Source organism: Anopheles coustani, chromosome 2, assembly GCF_943734705.1.
Source record: "Anopheles coustani chromosome 2, idAnoCousDA_361_x.2, whole genome shotgun sequence".
NCBI lineage: Eukaryota > Metazoa > Arthropoda > Insecta > Diptera > Culicidae > Anopheles > Anopheles coustani.
This window is the reverse complement of record NC_071289.1, coordinates 5,476,950-5,489,179: the sequence shown is the minus strand read 5'-3', so window position 1 is coordinate 5,489,179 and position 12,230 is coordinate 5,476,950.

Sequence of the window (12,230 nt, the reverse complement as noted above, 5' to 3'; positions counted from 1 at the left end):
CGTTCCGCGTGTTCGTGTCGGTTATGAAATCTGAATGCATAATCTTGGCGGATCTTTCGCAAGAAGGGAAAAATATCCGTCCAACCATCTTCGTAACGCAAGCGAAGGACCGAAATCAAATGCGTTCGTGCATTCTAGAATTCACCCCGGCCTTTCATCGAGGATGTTCTCTAGCATTTGGTGTTTTCTTTCCGCCTTGCTTTCCTTTCTTTGCCCACCCTATTCCATTTGTTTGTTCTTGCAATACAATATTTTTCTTTGTGCCACAATCTTTTCTTTTCTCCCGGCCAGTCCGACTGTCTTTCAGCTCCGGCGACTCGCGCCATTAATGGACGGGAGTCAAAAGGCGGCGGAATTGAAATGGCACGCATTCTTTAGTTTTCGCGCGCGTTGCGGCCAGATTTGCATTTCTTGCTCACGGGTGCAGCGTGCTCCGGACGAGAAGTGAGACTCTAGGGGATGGAGGTGATTTTTTATGGCGTTTTTTCGTGATGCATATTCACTGACGTGCTGACAGTGCCCGTCTTGTAAAGATGGGATAAATTCAAACCATGGTTGCATCACAAATGTATGAATGAAGAATAAAATCGTTCTTGTTATATTACATACCCATTTCAACATAATAAAAATCATATAACAGTTTACCTTATTGGAAGAAAGATGGTTTAAACGTTAACATAGAATAGCAACGTAAACAAACTATCTTCAAATACCAGCAGATGAGAAGATATTATAGAAAACTGATGATGTAACTCACAACCCTTTCAGTACATGTTCTCAAAACACTGACGAATACAAAAGAAACTGAAAAGAACATGTTTGTGGTCGTAGCGTCATTGTAGTTCCGTATTCATCTTGAAGGAGTTGTTTTTGAAAAGACAACACAAGCGCATTGTTTCCACCCCAGACGGTTCTGATTATGTGCTCGTGTATTCCAGCATTATACAGAGCTTTTGTGCCCGATTTCAATTTGAAAGCCCCTTTACATCGCAGGTTCTGGTACGTACGTAACTACACGTCAATAATGCCAATGTCGCTGATTACCAACAACTTTGTTTTTAAGAGAATGTCTATATAGAATAGTTCCGTAATTTTTCAGATCAGCTTTTTGGTTCAAGTTGTTCAAACCGAAGATGTTTTGTTAGAGTTGTTAGAGCAAGATATTCTAGAAGAATAACCAGGCGCCTCCATTATGTTGACTTCTAAAGTATTTCTAAAAAATAAATTCCATGTAATATTGTGTTTTAATAATCACTCCACTCTCGTAGGGTCGTATTAGAAGAAAATAGAGTTACTGCGCATGTTTTGTTCACATGTTTCTTGGATAAAATTTTTATGACAAACACCAGGCGTCTCCATTTAGTATGTCGTACTACTTTTCTGTCGCAGAAAAGAAATTGTTGGTTTTACATGAGGTCAGTTTAAAACACATGGTTTTTATACACTCACGAATCTCCCCTTGACAACTCGTTTCATTCAATTGCTTCTAAGGTTCAGCTTCCCCTTTGGCAGAAGTAGCATAAACCCACAGAAACTAATTATTTCCGATCTTGGAGCAAAAATAAAACACTGTCCATGCAAAAAAAAAAACCCGGGTGAGTGTCCATCAAGGTGCATCGAGAAATCTGTCACTCTGCGGTTTTCGATGCCGTTGAAAGAGGATGTCAGTGCCCAGAGGTCAGCGTGCACCTGTGTGGAAGGTCACTTCGGAGTCAATTTGCATCCGCATCACTCTTGAGACTGGTGACAAAGGGCCCGAGTTCCGAAGGCGAAGCCCATTACGACCGGAGCAGTTGTGGTCAGTTCGGGGAAGAATTCTTAATTTTCCGAAACGTCCCCTATCTCGACTGAATATGATGGACGCTGATCGTTGTCCAGGCAAAAGAATGGGAAAGGTGGATGTAATTCCGGTGGGAAATGGAAAATGCTTCGGGCACTCGGGGACATGTGATGTATTTGGGAGCTGCGACTTCCAGAGCTGCAGGCCGATCCGAGGTCCAGGTTGTTTCCGTTTGCGGTTCATCTCGAGTCTTCTTTGGAAAACCGGGTTGGGGCATCGTCCTCGAAATGGAAAATGCAATCCCGTAGGGCTGGCCAAGGGTTCTTTCCAATCCTTTCCCCGAGTGAAGAGCAAGAACTAGCGTCCAACCAATTGTTTTTCTGTTTTTTTGAACCCAATCCTTTCCGTTTTTCCACCTTTGGACCGAAAACACCCCCTGGGGGGGAGGAAAAACATGCCGATGGCGTAGTTTCTCGGTTCGGTTGTGCAAGTGCACCGCGCGCATAGTTTGCATACTTTGCACCCCTCGAGGGGGTTCGGCTTCCGGTGCCGGTTAAGTGAAATTTCATACGCAAAGTTGCGGCCGACCTCCGACGTTCGCAGTCGGATCGGAAGTAGAACCTTCTCCCTCCCTAACGCTCTCTTCCTCCCTCTCTTCCGATCTCCCATTCGGAAGGTACGGACAGATAAACTTTCTTCATTATTGCGCCACTAGCTCCACGAACCATTGGAGGGAAAATTCGGCCGAAGTTTGGCCAGAAAGGAGGAGAACGCGCTTGCTCCCACGCTGGAGTGCAATATCGGATTGTTGTCGAACAAAATTTCCCGGGTTCGGCCCCGTTTTCGATGCGCGTCCGCGGCCACCGTTTTTCGGTGGTTGATTATTAAGCACTCGATGGGAGGAAAGTGTGGGAAGCAAGGGGAGCATATTTGTGGGGGGAAGGATGCAACGGTTCTTTAAACTTCGCCAGAAGTTCCGCAGGGATTGTTTAATAAATCATTGCGTTCTGACTCTTTGGGTGTGGTTTGTTAAGCTTATTTGGGTTGTATTTTGTTTTGGCTCCTGAAGAGGTAAAAAGTAAATCAAACTATCCCAACTAAATTGTTTATCAAAAACGATCGTTAAGCTAGGGTAAAAACATGGTTCGGAAGCAATATGGAAAGAAGCTCGAAATAATTGCATGTTAGGTTTGTTCTTTTTGCATTTGCGTCATTAATCAAGGAACAGATTTACTTGAAAAATGCATGTTTTAACAATGTATGCAATGTCATGAATTTTCCGGATTTTTTTTCCATTTCCGCTTTAGCTCTCTTTCGCGCTGTTAATTTATTTGCAGTTCATCACTTTTTGACAGATTTGTTGTAAATGTTTCGGCTGTCTCCAATGAACTCGCACCAAACAAAATGGCCCCAAACTTACACCCCATTCATTAGGCCTTCAAATTGACCATCAGCCATTTTCGCTCAGATTTAGTGAAAATGAAAATGGTGGGAAAAAGGAAAATAAAACAGAACGTAGACTCTTCCCCCGAAAACAGTACGCGTCATTTTCCGCAACCGACAAACACAAATCAACCGCCGCAACCGACCTCCGGTTCCGGATCGGCGCAGCTTCCCGTGTGACATATGGTTCAGGTTACGGAGAAAAGTGGGAAAACCCAGGAGGTTGGAGCCGAAACACACTTTCGCGCGTTGATGGGAAGTGTTAGTGCCGTTGTTCCCACCCTGTGTGACGCCCCCCCCCCCCCCCCCGCTCCGCGTTCTAGTTTCCATGCCCAGGCCGTTTATGAGCACTCTAAATGCTGATGAGAACTCGGGAAAACCGGTGGAGCTTCGGTGGACTAAATTGAACCCCTGGACCACCTCCTCTTCCGACGGTGGTTGGTAATTTTTTACACTCCATGGGCGGGCTTTTCCATCCGGAACCTTCCCGCTCCCAACAAAACCATCGCACCGAACCGTCTGGTCAGCTGGTCCGGCTTCGGGTTTGACCAGTTGGCAATTTGTTTCGACTCCCTTTTCCCCGGAAAGAAGAAAAAGGAAAACATGATATCTCCAACGAACCGGTGCCAGTTTTCCCTCCTCCATTGTCGACGCTCTGATCGTGTGCCGTAGGAAATATGAAATGTTCCGCCTCTGGATGCGACATGGAACAGCGTGTCGTGGGACGTTGCAGTTTTCCATTTTTTCCCCCCCATTTTTCCTGGGTGTCCTTCCGCGCATACATGGTCCATTTAATTTAGGGCGCTTGTTCACATGCTTTATTGATGCTGACGACAGACTTTCGTGGGTGAGTGTGTAGTTTCGCAAAAGCAAAAAAAAAACTATAGCCGAAAAAACAGGAAAGAAAAATGGGCACCAAACAGGACACATTTCCCACCGATGGAACAAAACAAAAAACCAAATAAAAAATTAACGAACACTTGCACCGAAACGTGCCTTATCGACGGGGCAGGCCTCGCCCATTTCGCCCCACGCCCCGAGGCGGAAAACTGCACATGCTGTGGAAAATGGGTTTCCGTTTGGTGATTATTGTTTACTGCCGCTAGTTACTAGTTGCTAGTTTTGCGGCCCGCAGCCATTTTCCCCCCGCAAACATTTACTCCCGTTTCGCCGTTTCGGTTTCGTTACCCCGAGCCTCGGACATTTTCCCCGGGAAACGATGTTGGTGAACGATGGCCATTTTTCGGGCGCATGGTCTTGGGGACACATGATAAAGTTAAAATTCATTACCATGTTCAGCTGCTTCTGGTGCAGTTTTGGGTTCGTTTTTCGGCGGAAGAGAGGTGAATTTAAACATCCAAGTATTTTCAAGCCCGTCTCGGTGGGATAAAAGGACACCGTTCGAAGTTGCATTTCCCCACCCCGCCCTCTTCGGGGGGGTCGGCAAACATGGCGTGTGATTATAATAAAAGTAAACAAAATGTAGTAAAATTCGTTACATGCACGAGTGTGCTTCGTCATACGATCGCGAGTACGAGAGGGAGAGTTTTTCCAAGGCAAGTTTCGTTCGTCCCCTTTGGGGTCATAAAAAGAACTGGAACTGAAAACAACCATCAGCACTCAGTGACAGTGGTAAAGTGAAGGGAAAAATGTTTGAAAAGAAATGCTACCAGTCCGTCGCCCTCGCGCGAGATGCTGTTTACGACGGTGCGCCACTTTTTATACCGTTTTCCTTACTCCTTTTTACAACAAGGATTTGTTTTTGTTCAACGTGTATTTATTTTGTCTCATTATCAGCAAACGACACCAGCTGTTTGCTTGTGTTGAGTGTGACGAAAGGTGAGTTTTTTTTCTCTATCTAGCCATTTTCGCTGCAAAATGAGGTCGAGAACTCGGTCATTAAAACGGTGTTTTGTTGTGTTGTGAAGTTTATTCAACCTTGTTCCGGGGAAAATACACTCGGCTGAAAGAGTTTCTTGCTGATGGGATTGAAATAGTTGAATAATGACTTTATCAGATGAGTTACTTTTATTTTGCTCGTGTTTTTAATTATTTGCAATTTTCATTTCAAGTGGCTCGTACATTTTTAGTATGTGGTTTTTTTTCGTACAACCAACGGTACAAGAAAAGTGTTGTAATAAAATCTAACTACGTTCTTTGTTGTTCATAATAGATGGATATTGCCGGTGGAAAGTAGAAGAAAACCCTCAGCAAATGGTGGTGAAGCAAATTCGTAACAAAACTTCTGTTGCAAGCAATGACCATCAACCGGCATACGGTTTAACACAAGAAGTAAAAAGAGCACACATACACACAGTTACAGACTAATCCTTCCCCAATCTCAGACTTAACTTCTCCCCGGCCGCACCGGGGTTTTCCCGACCCCGTCCCGGTGAGCTAAAATTAGTCTGAATAATTAATGTAACTGGATAAAATACAACCGAAATAACTTTCTACAATTTCACCGCGATCCTTCGCCCGGAACTCGGCCTCTTTCCTTCCCCGGAACACACACACACCCACACACACACTCACTTGTAGCGTGTGAGACTTCAGCCCCGGTGTACAAAAGGTGGTACTGAATTTTTAATCCTCAATCCCATCCGAAAGCGCTCGCAACAACACGAACGCTGGCCCGTCCGAGTCGATTGCCGGAGTCGTTGTGGAGGAAAATTGAAAAAGATTACTTCGGCCGGTGGTTTTGGGCCCGAGGAAGGGAGGGGGAGGGGGGGGGGGGCGAACCGTGCGCAAACGATGCTGTATGTTGATGGGCACTAATTTTAATTCATCGTTGGGCATGTCGGTGGGCAAAAAGGGACGGACCCGTGGAGAAAGTTCCATGAATTGTTGAATAATTTGTCCACATGTTCCGCAGGCGGAGGTGGATTTCATTCATTGCAGCGAATGTCTGGGAAAGGTGGAAAAATAAAAAGGCCAGAGGAGACCCGAAAAGGTGGAAGAAAACCGTCAACATGGGCAGAGAGTGAGTGATACGTTGACTTGATCACGTGAAGGATTGTCTTATTTGAACCTTCACAAGATAAACCCATGCCATCATGTGTCTGGAAGATTTGATTGAGATTTAAAACGCTTCCAAAAGCAAGAATTGGGACATTTTGCATTGCGAACAATGTATTCGAGAAATAACAAAGCTGTTAAATTACGAGAGCTGTCATTTCGATGTAAATTATTAATTATTTACCTGTTAGATTGGAAATAGGTTATAAAGCTCTAATTAGGAAATAACAAATCATTGATGCTGTATTTTAATGAAGAAGGAATGTTGAAAAAAGAGTTCACTTGTCGATCGTTTTCCCCGCTCGAAAACCTTCGTGCAGTAATTGCTTAATGACGTATCGGGGCCGGCCGGAAGGAAAACAAAGTGTCTGTCGAATTCGGCATCGAACGAGTCCATCTGGCGGGCTGGCAGGGAACGACGACTTTTACCTCTCAAATTACCCATTATTGGCCCATCCTGTGCCCCCTCCATCCACCCTCTGTGTGTGTGTGTGTGGCTTCAAGCTGAATAATTCATGAACGGTTTCCGTCGGTCGAATGCTGCCGATCGGGTCGGAAAATGTTTTCCACGCTAATCTACCGCCTCCTCCTCCATGCGGGGTCGCTCTAGAGACGGATCCTTTTTTCCGCACTCACACGTCCCAGCGTCACTGTCGGTTGGCCAAACTTACCTTCCCTCTCCCCGCTCCGCGGTCGACCCATTTTCCTAACCAACCTTTCCGAAGTGACAAAGGTTTCAATTAATAATAAAAGCTTTTTCCGCACTATTTCCGTTGGCAATTTATTCGATTAGCGACCAGCGGACCGAATCTATCTCCATCAGTTCGTGGATACCTGACCTGTCTCTGGGGTTCCGCTTGATCCGGTTGCCCCTTCCGTCCTCCGGGAAAGTGGTCAGTTGACTTTCAGGTTGTACTGAGTGAGAGAGAGAGAGATAGGTTGGTGGAGATTTTATCAGCCATCGGTCGTGTCGTCGAGTCAAGTGATCCCGCATTCCGGCCACGTACACATTCGACCAGCCACTGGCCATCTCACCCGCCACCCCCCCTCCGGAAACGTCGAACGGTTGGATCGGATGTGCCGCTTTTTTCCGATTCCGTGTCACCGAGGTGATATTTTGCCGAAGCCAGCCTGCCTGGATCAACCCGCGCGCCGCTTTCCACGGAAAATTGTGATGGAAATCGGATGGCTCTGTGCATCGTTAATCTTAACGCTCGCCTCGCTAATGGACGAGGATGAGCCTCTGACGGATGGTTGGTTATTCGGGCCGGGTGGAGACTGACGAAAGGATCTGTTATCGCGCGACGTTCAGGCCGGTTAGCGAGCTGTTATCGGACAGTAACAGGCAAGCCTGCTCGATGGAACGGAGGCGGACAACACGGACAAAAGAACGCTTCGAAATCATTCCGTTGTTCTACAGAGCGTATGATAATTACAGCGAACAGAACTTGTACAGCCATTGTTGAACAATGCTAAGCTAATTAAAACGACGGTATCTTACAAATCACCTCGGAGAAAATTTTATTACAAAGAATACTTACAGAAGACATTCAACTTAATAACCTCTGCTTCCGGAAAGGTGATCTATATTATTTTTTGTTGAAATAGAATGCTCATCCTGGTTTACGAACTGTTTTTGAGAAGTTGTTAGATATCTAACCAGAACTATGTTTGATTCAAGTCTACTTACGTATATTGTACGTTCTTCTAGGTATTGTATGGTGAAGCATCGTTTTTTGTTGACACTTATGTGTGAAATTCTCTAGAATATAAACTTATAAACAACATTGATTAAATTTGTTGAAAAAACAAAATTTTTTTTATGAAAATAATAACAAATCCTGACCTCTTGCAAATCATTCTGTTTAAAAACAATCAATCTCTAATTTGATACATTCATAAAAAATGTTAAATTTGTAAAACAAGTTTATAAATTAAAACAATATCTAATGTTTCTGAATTATTGTAGAATGTAATTGGTCTTGTCCGAGTAATGTTTTCGAATTTGAAAAATAAGAGAAGAATTCGGTTGGGAGCAAGAGAATTTCTGTAATTGGAAGAACTTTTGCATCATAATGTATTCCCAAATGAATAAACCGAAACATGTGGCAGTTTAACAAATACGGAAAGGCTTTAACACATCTCTCTTTGCTCATTAATACCAGATTTTATCAAAAGTTTTAAAAGATGATTTAAAACACTCGCAGATTAGAAACACTGGCCATCAGTGTGCAAGCAAACAAGCATCAATCATGGCATTAAAAACACGCAATTCATTAGGTACGAAGTATTAAAACACGAGCACAAAAAAAAACCTCCGGGACCCTATCAAGATTTCTCAACCGGCAGTCATTTAATTCAATACAAAAACCGGAGCTTATTCTCGTTATATTTGGCGAAAACCCACCGCTTCCGGTGGCGGCGAAGCGGGCGGAAATATTCCGTTCGCATGCCACGGCCTTCTTATGGGCAGATGAAATATCTGTCTTCTTCTTCCCCCTGCTCGGCTAAAGGTGCACATTTACCATCCCGCTAATGGTTTCCTATGCCGTAAGATGTGTGTTTGTGTGTGTGTGTGTTTGGTGGATATGTTTTTGAGGATCGTTAAGCGCCCACCGAAGAGAGCTAATGCCCTAATGGGCCCGGCGCACGTTAGCTCACCTCCGCCGCTAACATATTACCGCCATAAAGCAACCCGCTTCGACCTGTTCCTTGCGCGCCCGCCCGCCTGCACCGGAGTAACGGTGACGGTAATCCATTGGCCATCAAACAACGCCCCATGCAGGGAAGGAGGTGGGTAAGATGGAAGGTACGTGGAAAAATGCGCAAGAAACCCGAGAGCGCACAGTTTCCTTCAAACTTGACGCCCTGCAGTAGGAAGGGGGTGGGGAGAGAGGGACATTAGGGGAGCAGAATGGGAAAAGGAAATCAGTCCCGGGTATCGCTTTGGATGTAATCAATTTCAATTTGCGCTCTGCGGTCGCCTTTTCGATTCCGTTCACCGAAATCTTGTTGGGCGCTCGGAAGATGAACGCCGGAAAAACTCCGTCCCAAAAAGAGATTCCTTTCCACCGAACGATTCATCATCGCGATGGTTTACGGCCAACTGCAGTTGGCGGGGGAGCGGGGAAAACTCTCCCGGAAGGGGATGAAAAATATTCGCCCAGCGTCCAGCGTTCGCCAACGGGATTGGTGAAGATTTTTGTTTTCAATTTTACTTTTATCCTCCACGTTCTGTGGTTTTTATTCTTTTGCTCTCGGAAAAACCCCGAAGGAAAACGAACCCCGTCCGGGGCTCTAACATACCGAGCATGACCGGTCGATTCGTTCGGGACTCGAAACAAAGCCCCCAACACCGGACCTTCCATTGGGGGCGGAAAGATGGTCGGAAATAATTATTCGCTTTCTTCACTTTTTTGATGAAGATTAACTGCTTATCGCTGTGGTTCGCCGAAGATGGGAAAAAAGGAAGGAGGACGGGGGGACGGAATCGAATCGAAATCGAACGGACCGAAAGTTTCCTTCGTCGTTTCCTGTCCTGTCATTACTGTGAGAGCCGGCATCTCGTATCGGTTGCTTCCGGTATTTTTTTTTTCTCGGATTGGCTTTCGCTTCGCTTCCTGTTGCGATGGGACAACAAATTGATCACCGGTTCGATGACGGATGCTTGCGTGGAAAGTGGGGAAAAAGAATAGAACACTTTCCCCTTCCTGTGAAGCAAGGCTGTTTTGTTGGCGGAAAAGTTGTAACTTTTTCGTGGCAGTTAGTTGAGAATAAGATAAATGTCTGGCCGTTCCCCCTATCGAAAGAGTTTTGAAAATTAATTACCGTAATGGTTTAAGACAGTTAATGGAATAGATAATCATAAATTAATAAACACGCAAAATATTAACCTATTTGTACATGTCGAAATTGGAAAAGAGAAATCCATAGCCTACCTTGCTGCGTCAAACAAACTTGTTTTTGTCAGTCAACCATCTAGTTGTCTTGTTTTCAGAATGGAAAAGCATTATACAAACATTGCATTGAACTAAACAACATCAAACGTAAAATAAACTGTGTCATATGTAAAACTGTTAAAATAAACTGTATTTCTTCTTTATTGTTCTTGGAAAAAGGGGTAATAAAATTGAATTCAAAATGCAAAACAAGTAGAAAACATGATACTCTGAAGAGGTTATAAAGAATTTGAAAAGTACTTATACAACATTTCGGAGTTCATCAGTAACGATTTTAACGAGAATATTTAATTTTCAGATTTTAATTAGAATTCGTGATGCAACAACAGTATCATTCCAGTGCTCCGTGTTACGAAACCTTCTCACCTTTCTTTTCAAATTAAACAACACAAAAGCACAGATGAACACCGCTTTAAGCTGAACACCTTGACGTTGTAAAGCAACACTTCGAACAGAAGACAAGAGGTGGAACGTGTTTAATTCGGTTTTTCCTCCCGATTAACGGGAATTTTGCGAGTTGAGAGAAGGGAATAGCTTTTTCCCGGAGCTGTAGATATGCTGCGCGACTCTTCAGCACCTCTTTCCTTCCCTCTTGCGTTGCCTTGGGGTGCTTAATTATTGAAATTTTAATAACAAATCTGCCTGCAGAGTTTGGGTGGAAAACGTGACGGTTGAGAAAGCCGACTGCTGCTGAGAGAGAGAGGAGGAAAAGGAAGTGAATGGTTCACGTACGTCCTCCGGAACGCAGCCGAAACGAATCAGAGTAATAATCTCCGCTGGGGAGGAGGTTTTTCCGGACTTTCACTCTGCCTGATCTCTGCGTCAGGAAAATTGGAGCATTTCTTAAAGCCTTACAAATCCTTCCCATTCACCGACATGCCATGGGTGAGGAAAAGGTGAAAAAGTGGGCAAAGAGGAAAGGGAAATCCCTTTCGGTCGCCTTTTCGCTCGTTTGAGAGAAAGGCCTTTTTATCTTCATTCAATGGGATTATCGGAGGGTTTTCATTCCCAGCCTCCACCCTCTCTCGGCCGAGGTGAGCTTGCATTGATAACAAATCGTTGGAACGTGAAGATTCCTTTATCTTGATGTTTGCGCCTGACATCGTTCACTTGGGAGCCCGGTTTTCCCCTTGATCTTACCGTTAGATGCAACTCTAATGTTCCGTCTTCCGTCTTGGGTTTCCAGAAAGATGCGTTCGAAGAAAGACGATGTAAGAAATTAATCGCAATGTTAGCGGACTCCGAAGGTTGACGGTACTTTTCGGAAAGAAAATGGAAAGATGGGGCAGGGTTCGCAACGTTTGTCAACGGTGGAACGGAGAATCGATAGGTTATTCACTTCACACTTCGGGTAATCCTTCGAGTGGAACGATTTTCACGTAACGGAAACGTTGTGATCTGCCTTTCGAGGACTTCAGAAAAGAAAGGTAAAGTGAGTGCAAACAGGAACTAGTTTAGTGGAAACACTTCCACAAACTCGACCGAGGTTAAGAAAGTGGTCTGTAACTCCAGCTCCTGTTTGCTTTGCCTTACGTTAAGAAACCTTTGTGGAGAAAAAAATCATTCAAGATCGATTTTTATTTCACAGTATCAAAATTACTTACCTGTTAAATATTTCACTAGTGTTGTACAGCTGACTTCTTATATTTGTATAGTTTCGGAACCGAACAGCACAAGAAACTTCTCATTTTTTTTTATTAATTCAATAGTATTTCTTTTGGTTTTATTTGTTTTGTCTTTTCAATAGAAGCTTACATTTTTTCACCGTTCCCAGTTTTTGAGCCCACTTGTTTTCATCTAGGTATGTTCCATTCCGTTTATTTTATTTCATCCGGTGCTTTTATCTCCCTCTTTCAAATCAAAACTTACTAATACTCTTATGCATGTCGAAACTGTGTTTGTGTGTGTGTAGTTTGTGATTGGATAACCTTTGGGGGTTTCGGGTTTGTGCATAACATACCATTAGTTTTCTTAAACCAGTTACCAGCAAACATCTGGCGTTGATTCTCCCCCTTCACTTCCTGTATCAA